The sequence below is a fragment of the Betta splendens genome, chromosome 5 (genome assembly GCF_900634795.4).
Source record: "Betta splendens chromosome 5, fBetSpl5.4, whole genome shotgun sequence".
Classification (NCBI taxonomy): Eukaryota; Metazoa; Chordata; class Actinopteri; order Anabantiformes; family Osphronemidae; genus Betta; species Betta splendens.
Window position 1 is genome coordinate 3,826,125 of NC_040885.2, and position 11,492 is coordinate 3,837,616.

General features: G+C 38.4%; 1 long non-coding RNA gene across 1 annotated transcript; it reads right to left on the minus strand.

The window, feature by feature from the left end:
• Nucleotides 1–7,151: 7,151 nt before the first annotated feature.
• On the minus strand, nucleotides 7,152–10,110 carry LOC129604086 (uncharacterized). The gene is made up of 4 exons (XR_008694676.1): nucleotides 9,957–10,110; nucleotides 9,373–9,465; nucleotides 8,635–8,842; nucleotides 7,152–8,441 (listed from the first exon to the last, which is right to left on the minus strand). It is a non-coding gene; the product is annotated as an uncharacterized LOC129604086 (long non-coding RNA).
• Nucleotides 10,111–11,492: the final 1,382 nt, after the last annotated feature.

An 11,492-nucleotide genomic window follows, 5' to 3' on the forward strand; every position in this document is an offset into this window, starting at 1 on the left:
GTGTGTGTGTGTGTGTGTGTGTGTGTGTGTGTGTGTGTGTGTGTGAGTGGAGAGAGAGAGAGAGAGAGAGAGAGAGAGAGAGAGAGAGAGAGAGAGAGAGAGAGAGAGAGAGAGAGAGAAAGGAGGAGGGAGATATATATATATATAATGGTAAAGTCACAGGACTCGTATGTGAATAAGCAACTAGTAGCTCAGTGTTCCAGTATCCACAAACGGCAACTGCTATCACAATTTGAGATTGAAGAGGTACAACACAAATGCTACGGCAAGGGGGAGCCAGGACGCCAGGTCAGAGGGGAGGTTTCACCATCTCCCCAACCGGAAATTGGGTACGAAGCCCCAATGAGCACAGATATGCTGAGTGAGGCAGCGATCGGCAGCGTAAGGAACAATAGCAGACTTTGAGGACAGTTACAAGTACCTTGGAATGCCACAGGCGAACGGCAACCTTGAACAGGCAACAAGGAATGCGGCAACAGCCGAATACCTCCAACGAGTAAGGCAAGTCCTAAGAAGCCAGCTTAATGGCAAGAACAAATCCCAGGCAATAAACAGCTACGCCCTGCCAGTGATCAGATACCCTGCGGGAAAAATAAGGTGGCCAAAGGAAGAGATACAGACCAGCACCCTGAGACTGTACGCTAGCCGCAAAGAAGGAGGCCGAGGACTAGTGAGCGTGAGAGCCACTATCCAGGATGAAACATCCAAGATCCATAAGTACATCAAGGATAAGGCTCCGGCAGATGACGTGCTGAGTGAATGTCTCAGGCAGTGGAGAACAGAGGATGAGGTGCTGGATGAGGGACCATCATGGGAGGACAAGCCCTTGCACGGGATGTACCACCGGAACATAACTGAAGTGGCTGATCTCAACAAATCCTACCAATGGCTTGAAAGGGCTGGGCTGAAGGACAGCACAGATGCACCCATCCTGGCTGCACAGGAGCAGGCCCAGAGCACCAGAGCCATAGAAGCCCAGATCTACCACACCAGACAAGACCCAAGGTGTAGACTGTGCAAAGAGGCCCCTGAGACAAGGCATAGTATACAGGAACATCTGCGCAGAGTATGGACTGGAAACCCCAAGATCAAAGTGGGAAACACCTCCCAAGGTGGTAGAGAACGAGCAAGCCAAGATCCTGTGGGACTTCCAGATACAGACAGACAGAATGGTAATAGCGAACCAACCAGACATTGTGGTGGTGGACAAAGAACAGAGGAAAGCCGTAGTGGTGGATGTGGCAATACCAAGCGATGGCAACATCAGGAAAAGGGAACATGAGAAACTGTAGAAATACCAAGGCCTCAGAGAAGAACTGGAGAAGGCTTGGAAGGTGAAGGGCACAGTGGTGCCTGTGGTGAGCGGATCACTGGGGGCGGTGACCCCCAAATTGGAGGAGTGGCTACAACAGATCCCTGGAAAAACATAAAAACATCCGACATCTCAGTCCAGAAAAGGATATTGCGCAGAACCCTCAAGCTTCCTGGCCTCTGGTAGAGGACCCGAGCTTGGAAAAGGGATGAGACCACCCGTGTGGGGTGAGAAGGGAGTATGTATATATATATATATCCATATCTATATCTATCTATCTATCTATCTATCTATCTATCTATCTATCTATCTATCTATCTATCTATCTATCTATCTATCTATCTATCTATATATATATATATATATATCTATATATATCTATATATATATATATATATATAGAGAGAGAGAGAGAGAGAGAGAGAGAAATACTTATGAAGATATATAGATATATACCTATATATATATATATATATATATATATATATATATATATATATATATGAGAGAGAGAGAGAGAGAGAGAGAGAGAACACAAATGAGCGTCTTAAATGTAAAGTAGTTTATAACTGATATTATAACTGTTATTTATGTCTAAGCAAGTAGAAAATTACAGCTGTTGAATACAATGCCCTTTAGTCAAACATTCAGTCAACATTTACATGGATATTTTATTTGTTCTAATTATACTGTATTGTTGGTATTACTGTATTGTAATGTTTACCACTAAATTTACTGGCATTTTTGGACAACTGACAAAGACCAAAAGCTTCCTCAGTCCGAGGGAAGTTCCATATTATCCTCCAGTTTGGCTTCACTTCACACTTGCAAAGAACTGGCTCGTTACGTGAACAAAAGACACAAAAGTGAGTAGGTGTGATGAACCCTCCCCCAAGAAGGACACCAGACTGAAAGAGTTGACATGACTCAACTTTTCACAACTTCACCTGAGCCATGAAAACCAGGTATATTTGAAAACTGCTTAAAAAGAAAATTCTTCATGGATCCATAACCTTAAAGGTTCCACTCAAATCAAGGCTCCGTTAACATAATGCTGTATGAAGGAATTTAGTTACTGTCCATACATTAGGTCTCCCTTAGAGGACCAACAGCCTAGTGGTTAAGGCACAGAATCTCCCAGCTAGAGACTCCTGGTGTAAACTTGCCTCTGGTGTCTTTTGTTTACCACACAAATTCAAGTGACACAAAATACAGAGATCTGCATGCATATGTGTTATGAGTTATGCCAGCCTATATTCTTTCAGTTCTGTGTCATTTCAGTCACCTTTTACTGCCAAATGTCACCGCAATCGACTGATTGTGACTGCTCAATAATTTTCAAGTTAACTTACAGACTTTTCTGAAAGCAGAAACATTACCAAAAGTTCAGGAACCTTCAGTCTGAGTAAAGTTAGGCAGTATCCTCTATTTACAATAGGCTTCACTTCACACCTGTAAAGAACTGGCACATCAGTTAAACAAAGGACTGTGAGAAGGTGTAAAGACCATGTCCCCCACGAAGGATGTATAATTTAGAAGCTCTTTGAGAAACATTTCTGCTCTAAAAGAATGTAGTGACCCAACTTTCAGACAACTTGGTTTAGAAAATGATCAAATGAACTGGATGTTTATAAAATCTGTAAATATAACTTGTTATAAAGAAAGCGTTAAGTTCATGGCTTCAGGATTTAAAAGTTTCTTATATTAAACCACCAACTAACAAAAACGGTTTGTTTAGAAACTGTGGGTGAGAAGTTGTGGGCTTTAACCACTAGGCTCTTATAAGTGATGGATGGATGAAGTAGTTTACAAATGTATCTGGTTACATCACATCAGGTAACAGCACTGCAGGACACTGGTGTTTTGGGAAGAAGGGGGTGGTGTGAAACCAGTCTAACTAGTGCTGTGGATTGGTCGTTCTGTCTGAAACGAGGCTCTCTATTTTTATGTTCATCTAAGCTTGAATAGAACATTGAAATGTTCTTTTTTTAATTTAAAACATCTTCTGGAACAGGCAGACTGACACACACTACATGCAAGTGAATATGAATAATTAATAGAATGAGAATTTAATGATTTCATTAGGTGCTTTTGTGAAGTCCAACTCAAACTTATACAAAAAAAGTTAGTACAACATTCAATTCTGACATGAAGTCAACTTTTCAAGTTTTCTCAACTTTTTAGTTGACTATTTAGACAGACTATTGTTTGTCTGTCTCTTTGTCTGTCTGCCCTAGCAAACAGTGTAGGCTGACATTATCAGATCTATGTCCTGTTTTCAAAATTGTGCCTATACTTGCTGTTTGACCCTAACTCTACAGGTCAGATACTAAAGCTCCACCTTTTGGTTTTACCCTGGAATTGCGTCTTTGTTGCTAAAATGGGGGTGGCCTCATTAAGATTTTTAACACCTTCCCCAGACAGACCAAGGAGGGGAGCTGCTGACAGTCGGCTCATGAGGGTGTGATAAGTGTGTGATCAGCGTCAGAAAGGGGACTGACAGTCGACTGAAATCAGCGAAAACGAACTGCTCCATCTGTACTTTATCCCTTCTTCAATGAAAGTAACACCCCCCCACCATTTCCGGTTTAAGACATGTTTTCTCTATGCATATAACTTACTCTTTATTCTACCAATAAACCATTTTAGTTCCTGCCCACTCGCTATTAAACCTCTGGCATTCCACTGCAGCACCTGCATCAGCTACCGCCACTCCTTCCCCCTGAATTTCCCTAAATAATAATAATAATAATAATGATAATAAAATAAAAACTAGATAAAGCATTTCCATGAAAATGCACAGTGAATGCTTCCAATCTGAATGTATTCCCAAAGAATTTCTGAAAGTAGCTGAAACACTTAAAACAGATGAAAATAGCTTAAGTATGTAAAGCATAGTAGAATGTATCTAAAGAGAAATAGGAATTGATTAAACAGTGCTGAATATTTGCAGAAAATTAAGGAAAGTTTAAGAACTCTAAAAAGAAGGAAGTATGTGAAGGAGTGCTGTATTTAAGGAAATATAGCTGAATGTATCAGAGTAGGTAAATAGAGCCCTGGAGCTGAAAGAATAGTTGAATGTTGTAGAAACATTTAAAACAGCTGAAGTAGGTGTAGAGGAAGCAAAAGCAAAAAGCAAAAATTGTTCAATTAAAGCAAAAATTTTGAATTAGTGCTTATATTTTGAAAGCAGAAATATTGCTATCTTTAGCTAAAGATCAGGATCAGGGTTTTTATTTTAAAAGGATGTGGAGAAGCTGTGTGTGCTTAATAGCTAAAATATAAAATACTCTCATTAACTAGTCACAATTATCCTTTTAAAAGCATAAACAGTCCTAATAAAACTAAAAGTTGGATTGGTGCTTTTATTTTGAAAGGATATTGAGAACACCTGTGCAGGTAATTTCTATACATTAAAATTGTCTTATTATCTAGTCACAATATCCCAGCTGAACGCAGAAATATTGCCATTTTTAGCTAAAGATCTGGAATGGGGCTTTTATTTTGAAAGGATTTGCAGGAGGTGTGCGTGTTTATTAGCTAAACTTTAAAACAGTCACATTAACCAGTCACGATTACCCATTCAAAAGCAAACTTAGTGCTATTAAAGCTAAAAATTTGAATTAGTGGTTTTATTTTGAAAGGATATTGAGAAAGTCTGTGTAGGTATTTGCTAAACAGTATATTAGTCTAATTAACTAGTCATATTAAACCTGTTGAAAGCAGAAATATTGCAATCTTTAGCTAAAGATCAGGATTGAGGCTTTTGATTTGAAAGGATGTGGAAGAGCTGTGTGTGCTTAATAGCTAATCTTTAAAACAGTCACATTAACCGGTCACGATTACCCATTCAAAAGCACGAATAGTCCTAATAAAGCTAAAAATTTGAATCTGTGCTTTTATTTTGAAAGAATGTGGAAAAGGCCTGTGCAGGTATTTGCTTAACAGTATATTAGTCTAAATTGCTAGTCATAATAAACCTGTTGAAAGCAGAACTATTGCTATCTGTAGCTAAAGATCAGGATTGGGGCTTTTATTTTGAAATGAGGTAGAGTGGCTGTGTGTGCTTAATAGCTAAACTGTAAAACAGTCACACTAACCAGTCATGATTACCCATTCAAAAGCACAAATAGTGCTATTAAAGCTAAAAATCTGGGTTCGTGCTTTTATTTTGAAATGATATGGAAAAGGCCTGTGCAGGTATTTGTTAAACAGTATATTAGTCTAATAAACTAGTCATAATGAACCTGTTCAAAGCAGAATCATTGCTAACTTTAGGGAAAGATCAGGATTGAGGCTTTTATTTTGAAAGGATATGGAAAAGCTGTGTGTGCTTAATAGCTAAAATATAAAATACTCTCATTAGCTAGACACAATTACCCATTCAAAAGCATAAATAGTCCTATTAAAGCTAAAAGTTGGATTGGCGCTTTTATTTTGAAAGATTCAGAGGAAGTGTCTGATTATTACTAAACAATCAAACAGTGTATTGAACTAATCAATAATATGCATAGAGCTGAGTAAAAACTGTGTCTGTAGTGACGAGTTAAAGACAGAAGTTGTATCTTTAAAAAGCGTGCCCTTGCACTCTAGCCGTGACATAACACACTCTAGCTCACGCAATACACACTAATGGAAAAGCTGAGAAACAAACCAGTTGAAAGCAGAAATATTGCTATATTATATCTGATTAACTATTTGTAATTATTCAGTTGAAACATTACTTAAACTAGCTAACGAGTTGAATGTATAGCTGATTGGATCTGCAAAACAAAAGGTGCAAGCCAAGGAATAAAGCCATTGAACCACAGTATATACTGTAGTTGAAAGAGGACTCACTGTAGCTGAAGAGCTGTCTCCACATGGAGAGAGATATGTGTGTGTGTGTGTGTGTGAATATAACATATTTATTGGTTCAATAAACGACTTGAGAGTTGCAAGAGTCCCAAATTGGTGGACCTAAAGCAAATGAGAATATTTTATTACAAAATAATGCATCAATCATTGCAATTTCAAGTTTAACATATTGTAGTGGCTCACAGCAGTAAGTCCCACCCTGAGCCGCTAAGGCTTATGGGTAAATAAACCATTCTTGTTTTTGTAGTGTTATAGTTAAAGTTAGGATTCAAAAAAATTTATAACTTTGATTAAATTAATATAGCATCTGGTTCATTTATGTTTGTAATGTGTTCTTTTTCTTTTTGTTCTTTTTTGTGTGGTACACCCTGAGTGAGGGGATTGTGTGTGGGAGTGACCATCAATGAGCAGTGCTTTGTTGGGTGTGTGAAAATGAAATAGTGTTGGCCTGCTGCTAAGGAAGCACATCAAGAGGCGGTATTGTTTCAAGACTCTTTGTCTGCACACTCTAATCTGAGACATGAACATTTCCGCCTGTAGAATTAGTGTAGGAATTAACTCGACAGCCAGTTAATTGGTCGTGCTTCTTGTATGAGAAGAAGGACTTATACATTAATTTGTTGAATGTTGCTCTAGTATAGAAAGTGTAAACTAAGTCTATTGTGCATAGTTTAGTACAAAATCACGCATCAGTGATTTTTCTGCTGTACAAGCCAAAGCCCAAAGCTGAAGAGCATTCTGTGACTTAAAAACAATTTAATTATAATTTTTATAATATTGAAATGCCTAAAATATTGTAATTAAACATAGAAATTGGTCTTTTGTGTCAATATGAAGAGTCTAATGAAATATTTTTTTATTAATCATTGCAATGGCCACTCCTATTACCATCAGTTCCTGTCATGGTGCATTACCCACAATGCATTGTGCTATAAATTTGCATATATTGTCAAATGCTGTAATGTTGAAATAATTCCTTAAAAACACCCCCTCAACTATATGAAAGACCAGGTAGTTTAAAAAAGCTTAAAGATCCATGCACACGCTTTTTTCATGCTCCACATTGCTAAAGAATTGGACCTTGATGTCTCAGTAAGGTGTCTGTAACTTTTCATGCCAAAAAGCTCTGTAGATCGCCCACACATCTGAAAATGTGTGTTTTAAGCTCTCGTCCACAACACTCTATTTTCGGAGTGTGTCGGAAGCTAAACTGATCGCCACACCCCTTTGAGGAAGCGCATAGCCGTGGGAATCAAACCTCATGATCACTGAATCCATTGTAACAGTGACACTGGCTGACTCGTCCTCGTAGTGGAGTTCAACCATACGTTTGATCCAAAATCTGACTCTGAAGGCGAATGGAAGGCTGTTGAAGTGGTTACACTTTGACTGGCGCAAGGTACGTCTAACTGGCTTATTCACATTTAATTTACTTTGATTCATAGAATACGCAACTTGATTAGCTGCTAACGTTAATACTAATGGTTGCAAATTAGCAGCCTGATTTAATACAACAGAATATTCATAACACGACTACAGCTTGTTTGGGAGCATAGCTTGATAAACTAATATAAACTCATTTTTACATGTTTTTTTATTTCTCGTTCTGCTGCTGTGTAGGGGGGTGTATGGGATCTTCAGCTGCAGCTTATATTTTGCCGTATTTGTCTGTAATTAAGTGCCAATGTAGGAACAGTGAATGCCTACAGAGGCATAGTGTGAAAAAAACTATTGCTTTCAAGATATTGCATGTGTTTATTACTTTTATTAATAAATTAAAATTTCGATAAATCTTACCTCAGGACGCCTGAACTAGTTGCCAAACCTACTGTCACGTATGGTTGATGATCCAGGACTGGAGCCAGTATGATTGAATGTGTATTAATTACAGAACACATTTAATATAAAGTATATCAGACAATTACGCATGGAATAAATCAGTATCTCAGAAATTCATAAAAAACTTTAGAACATTTTACTATTTACAGATTAATCATAATGTACCTGGGAACTCTGGTTTACAAACATAGTTTCTAAATATATATTGACCTAATATATTTTTAATTGCTTTTAGTAAGGTGTATGATATATCAAGTGCTAATATATAACTAATAGAAATGTAGTTATTGTTTTTTTTCAGTACAATTTCTGTGTGTATCTCAAGTTGTTGCAGGTATCTAGTCCAGAAGTCTTGTTAGCTGGTGCTGGGGACTTCTAGGGCGAAGAGTTTAAGTCATCCCACCTTTCCTGGTCTGGATCAGGGCAGTGTTTCCTGAGGGACAAATGAAATACCTAAATTATTGTTTTTTTGGCAATACCTCAATAAAAGCTGAAATATTATAAAACAATTGTCTGTTTTCCCTCATTAGGTATATGCATACAAAAATAGTTTAGTGAAACAGCAATAGTCAAAGTCAACTTTATTTTTAACCAATGCACCAGCACTATAATGCTGGGTAAGTTACCGTCACAGTTCAATTTGCAGACCACAAAATGAACGGGTAGGATTCACAGTTATGTTGAAAGCATAGTTTCTGGAGTGGAACAGGTACAGTCATGGGCAGTTGGCTGGGGAGATGTGAGGATCTTTTTTGTCTTCACGTGTTGGAAGACATCGGAAGCAGTGCAGCTGCTGTACAGATGGAGGATGCAGCTGTTTTCCTTGACACCACTCTAGAAGGTATAAAGAATAGAATAGCAGATTAATGAAATGACCAATATTTCCTATGTATCTCACAACCTTTACAGATGTAAACAATAAATAGAGGTAGTTAGATCAGTTCTAATGGTGTTTGGAGTGAACACGTTTTCAACTTATTTTATAGTGCTGGTTTGTTAAATCTTAGCATGACATTAATGACCTCCTTTCTGTCAGGTTGCTCAAATTCTGCTCAGAGGGCCGGTGGGACAGGGATGTTTACAAGGTCCTCCATAAAACAACCTGAGTCCAGCGGGACTTTATTCAAGATGGTCACATCACATTTTCCACATAATCTGCACCATAACACTAGAGTTACAAATTACCCGTCAACAGACTAAAATATCAAAATAAGTTGACCAACTGCATACAGAGTAAATACATGGACAATAATATAGATCAGATTATGAATACCACAACTACTGAAATGTGAAATGCAAAATCTCTGTCAAATAAAACTGCATATTGGCCAACAAATGATTATACTGCTGTTAAATGTACATACATTTGCTCCTGAGGTGAGCACTCTTCTACAAGGTAGCCACGTGTCAGTTCGAGAAGCAACCTCCTCGCGTTTCGGTAGCTGGCATGCGTCAGCCTGTATAAAAAAATATGTCACGTTTACAGCTAATGTAGCTGACTAGATAAGCAACACCACACGTTAGACTTAGATAGAACTTGCAATAACCCAAATTCACGGGTCTACTCGGGCTACAACATACACACGACAGGCTCGGTAGTAATTAGAAACACAGCTGACTCTCACAACTTACTAGCGCTAGCTGCTAACGCTAGCTGCTAACGCTAGCCGCTAACGCTGCGCTACCATTGCGCTAGCAGCTATAATGTGAGCTGAGTGAATGACCTCAGTACCATATATCACACGATTCGAACCGGACAAATGCTGGAGAGGCTTGGACTCAACCAAATTGCGTGTCAGCACCTTGCAACACTGTCTCTCTCTGTTGCTGTAGCTGTTAGATTCAACGGTTCTAGCAATTAGCATTCCTTACACAGGAGTGAAGCTACATTATAAACAGAGAAAAGTCTGAAGTACATATATGAAATAAGTATCAAGCATGTACTTACGTTTGGGGAAGCAGGAAGTGGGCGCTTCTTCAACCTGAGTGACTTCTTCTTCTTTTGTCTTTTAAATGTCGGGTGGCAACCAACTGAAAGGTGCATTAGCGCCACCTCCCATGGTAGACTGCGCAGTGAGTGACTTCTTCTTCTTTTGTCTGTGACTGGAGTGACTGAAACGAAATGTTTCAGGTACATTTAGGGATCCAGGGTTGTCTGGGGGGGGGCAAAGCTGGTTCTGTGATTGGTCAGCGTGAATGCAGACGTATCCACGCCGCCAAATTTGAAACGAACCAGATTGGATAAACGCTCAAAAATGTGAAATAAGTAGGGGGCGTACTTCTAACACACCAGGAATGTCTTAACGTGACCCAGGGAGTCGAAAAACGTACCAGAATGTCCAAAAAGTGAATTTTGCATGTGCAGGCACCTTTAATGTCTACAACTGCTCTTATGGGGAATCAACAGTGCAATGAACTCATCAGTTCACTGAGCATAGAGAGTGTGACTTATAAGTCAGAGTGCTTATGAACTCAATCCCTTAACTAGACACAATTATCCATTCAAAAGCATAAATAGTCCTATTAGAGCTAAAAGTTGGATTGGCGCTTTTATTTTGAAAGATTCAGAGGAAGCGTCTGATCATTACTAAACAATGAAACAGTGTAATGAACTAATCAATAATATGCATAAAGCTGAGTAAAAACTGTGTCTGTAGTGACAAGTTAAAGACAGAAGTTGTATCTTTAAAAAGCGTGCCCTTGCACTCTAGCTGTGACATAACAAACTCTAGCTCACGCAATACACACTAATGGAAAAGCTGAGAAACAAACTAGTTGAAAGCAGAAATATTGCCATATTATATCTGATTAACTATTTGTAATTAATCAGTTGAAACATTACTTAAACTAGCTAATGAGTTGAATGTATAGCTGAATGGATCTGCAAAACAAAAGGTGCAAGCCAAGGACTGAAGCCATTGAACCACAGTATATACTGTAGTTGAAAGAGGACTCACTGTAGCTGAAGAGCTGTCTCCACATGGAGAGATATGTGTGTGTGTGTGTGTGTGTGTGTGAATATAACATATTTATTGGTTCAATAAACGACTTGAGAGTTGCAAAAGTCCCAAATTGGTGGACCTAAAGCAAATGAGACTAGAAAAAGTAATTTCTCGTGGGAGAGCTGATCTGCTGCCGCAACGATGCCAAACGCTGATTAAGCTGCTGACGTCAAAAAGTTGACTATGTGCAAAAGTTGACTACGGCAAAATGATGAAAAAAAGTAGATAGCAATCAAAAAAAGGGCGGAATGAGTAGAAAAATAATAACTAGAAAAAGCATTTCCATAAGAAAATGCACAGTGAATGCTTCCATGCTGAATGTATTGCTAAAGAATTGCTGGAAATAGCTAAAAATTTTAAAACATATGAAAGTAGCTTAAACACAAAGTATAGACGAATGCGTTTGAACAGAACTGGGTGTTGTTTAAACAGAGCTGAATATTTTCAGAAAAAGCTGAGGCAGTTGAATTTCAAATTAAGGA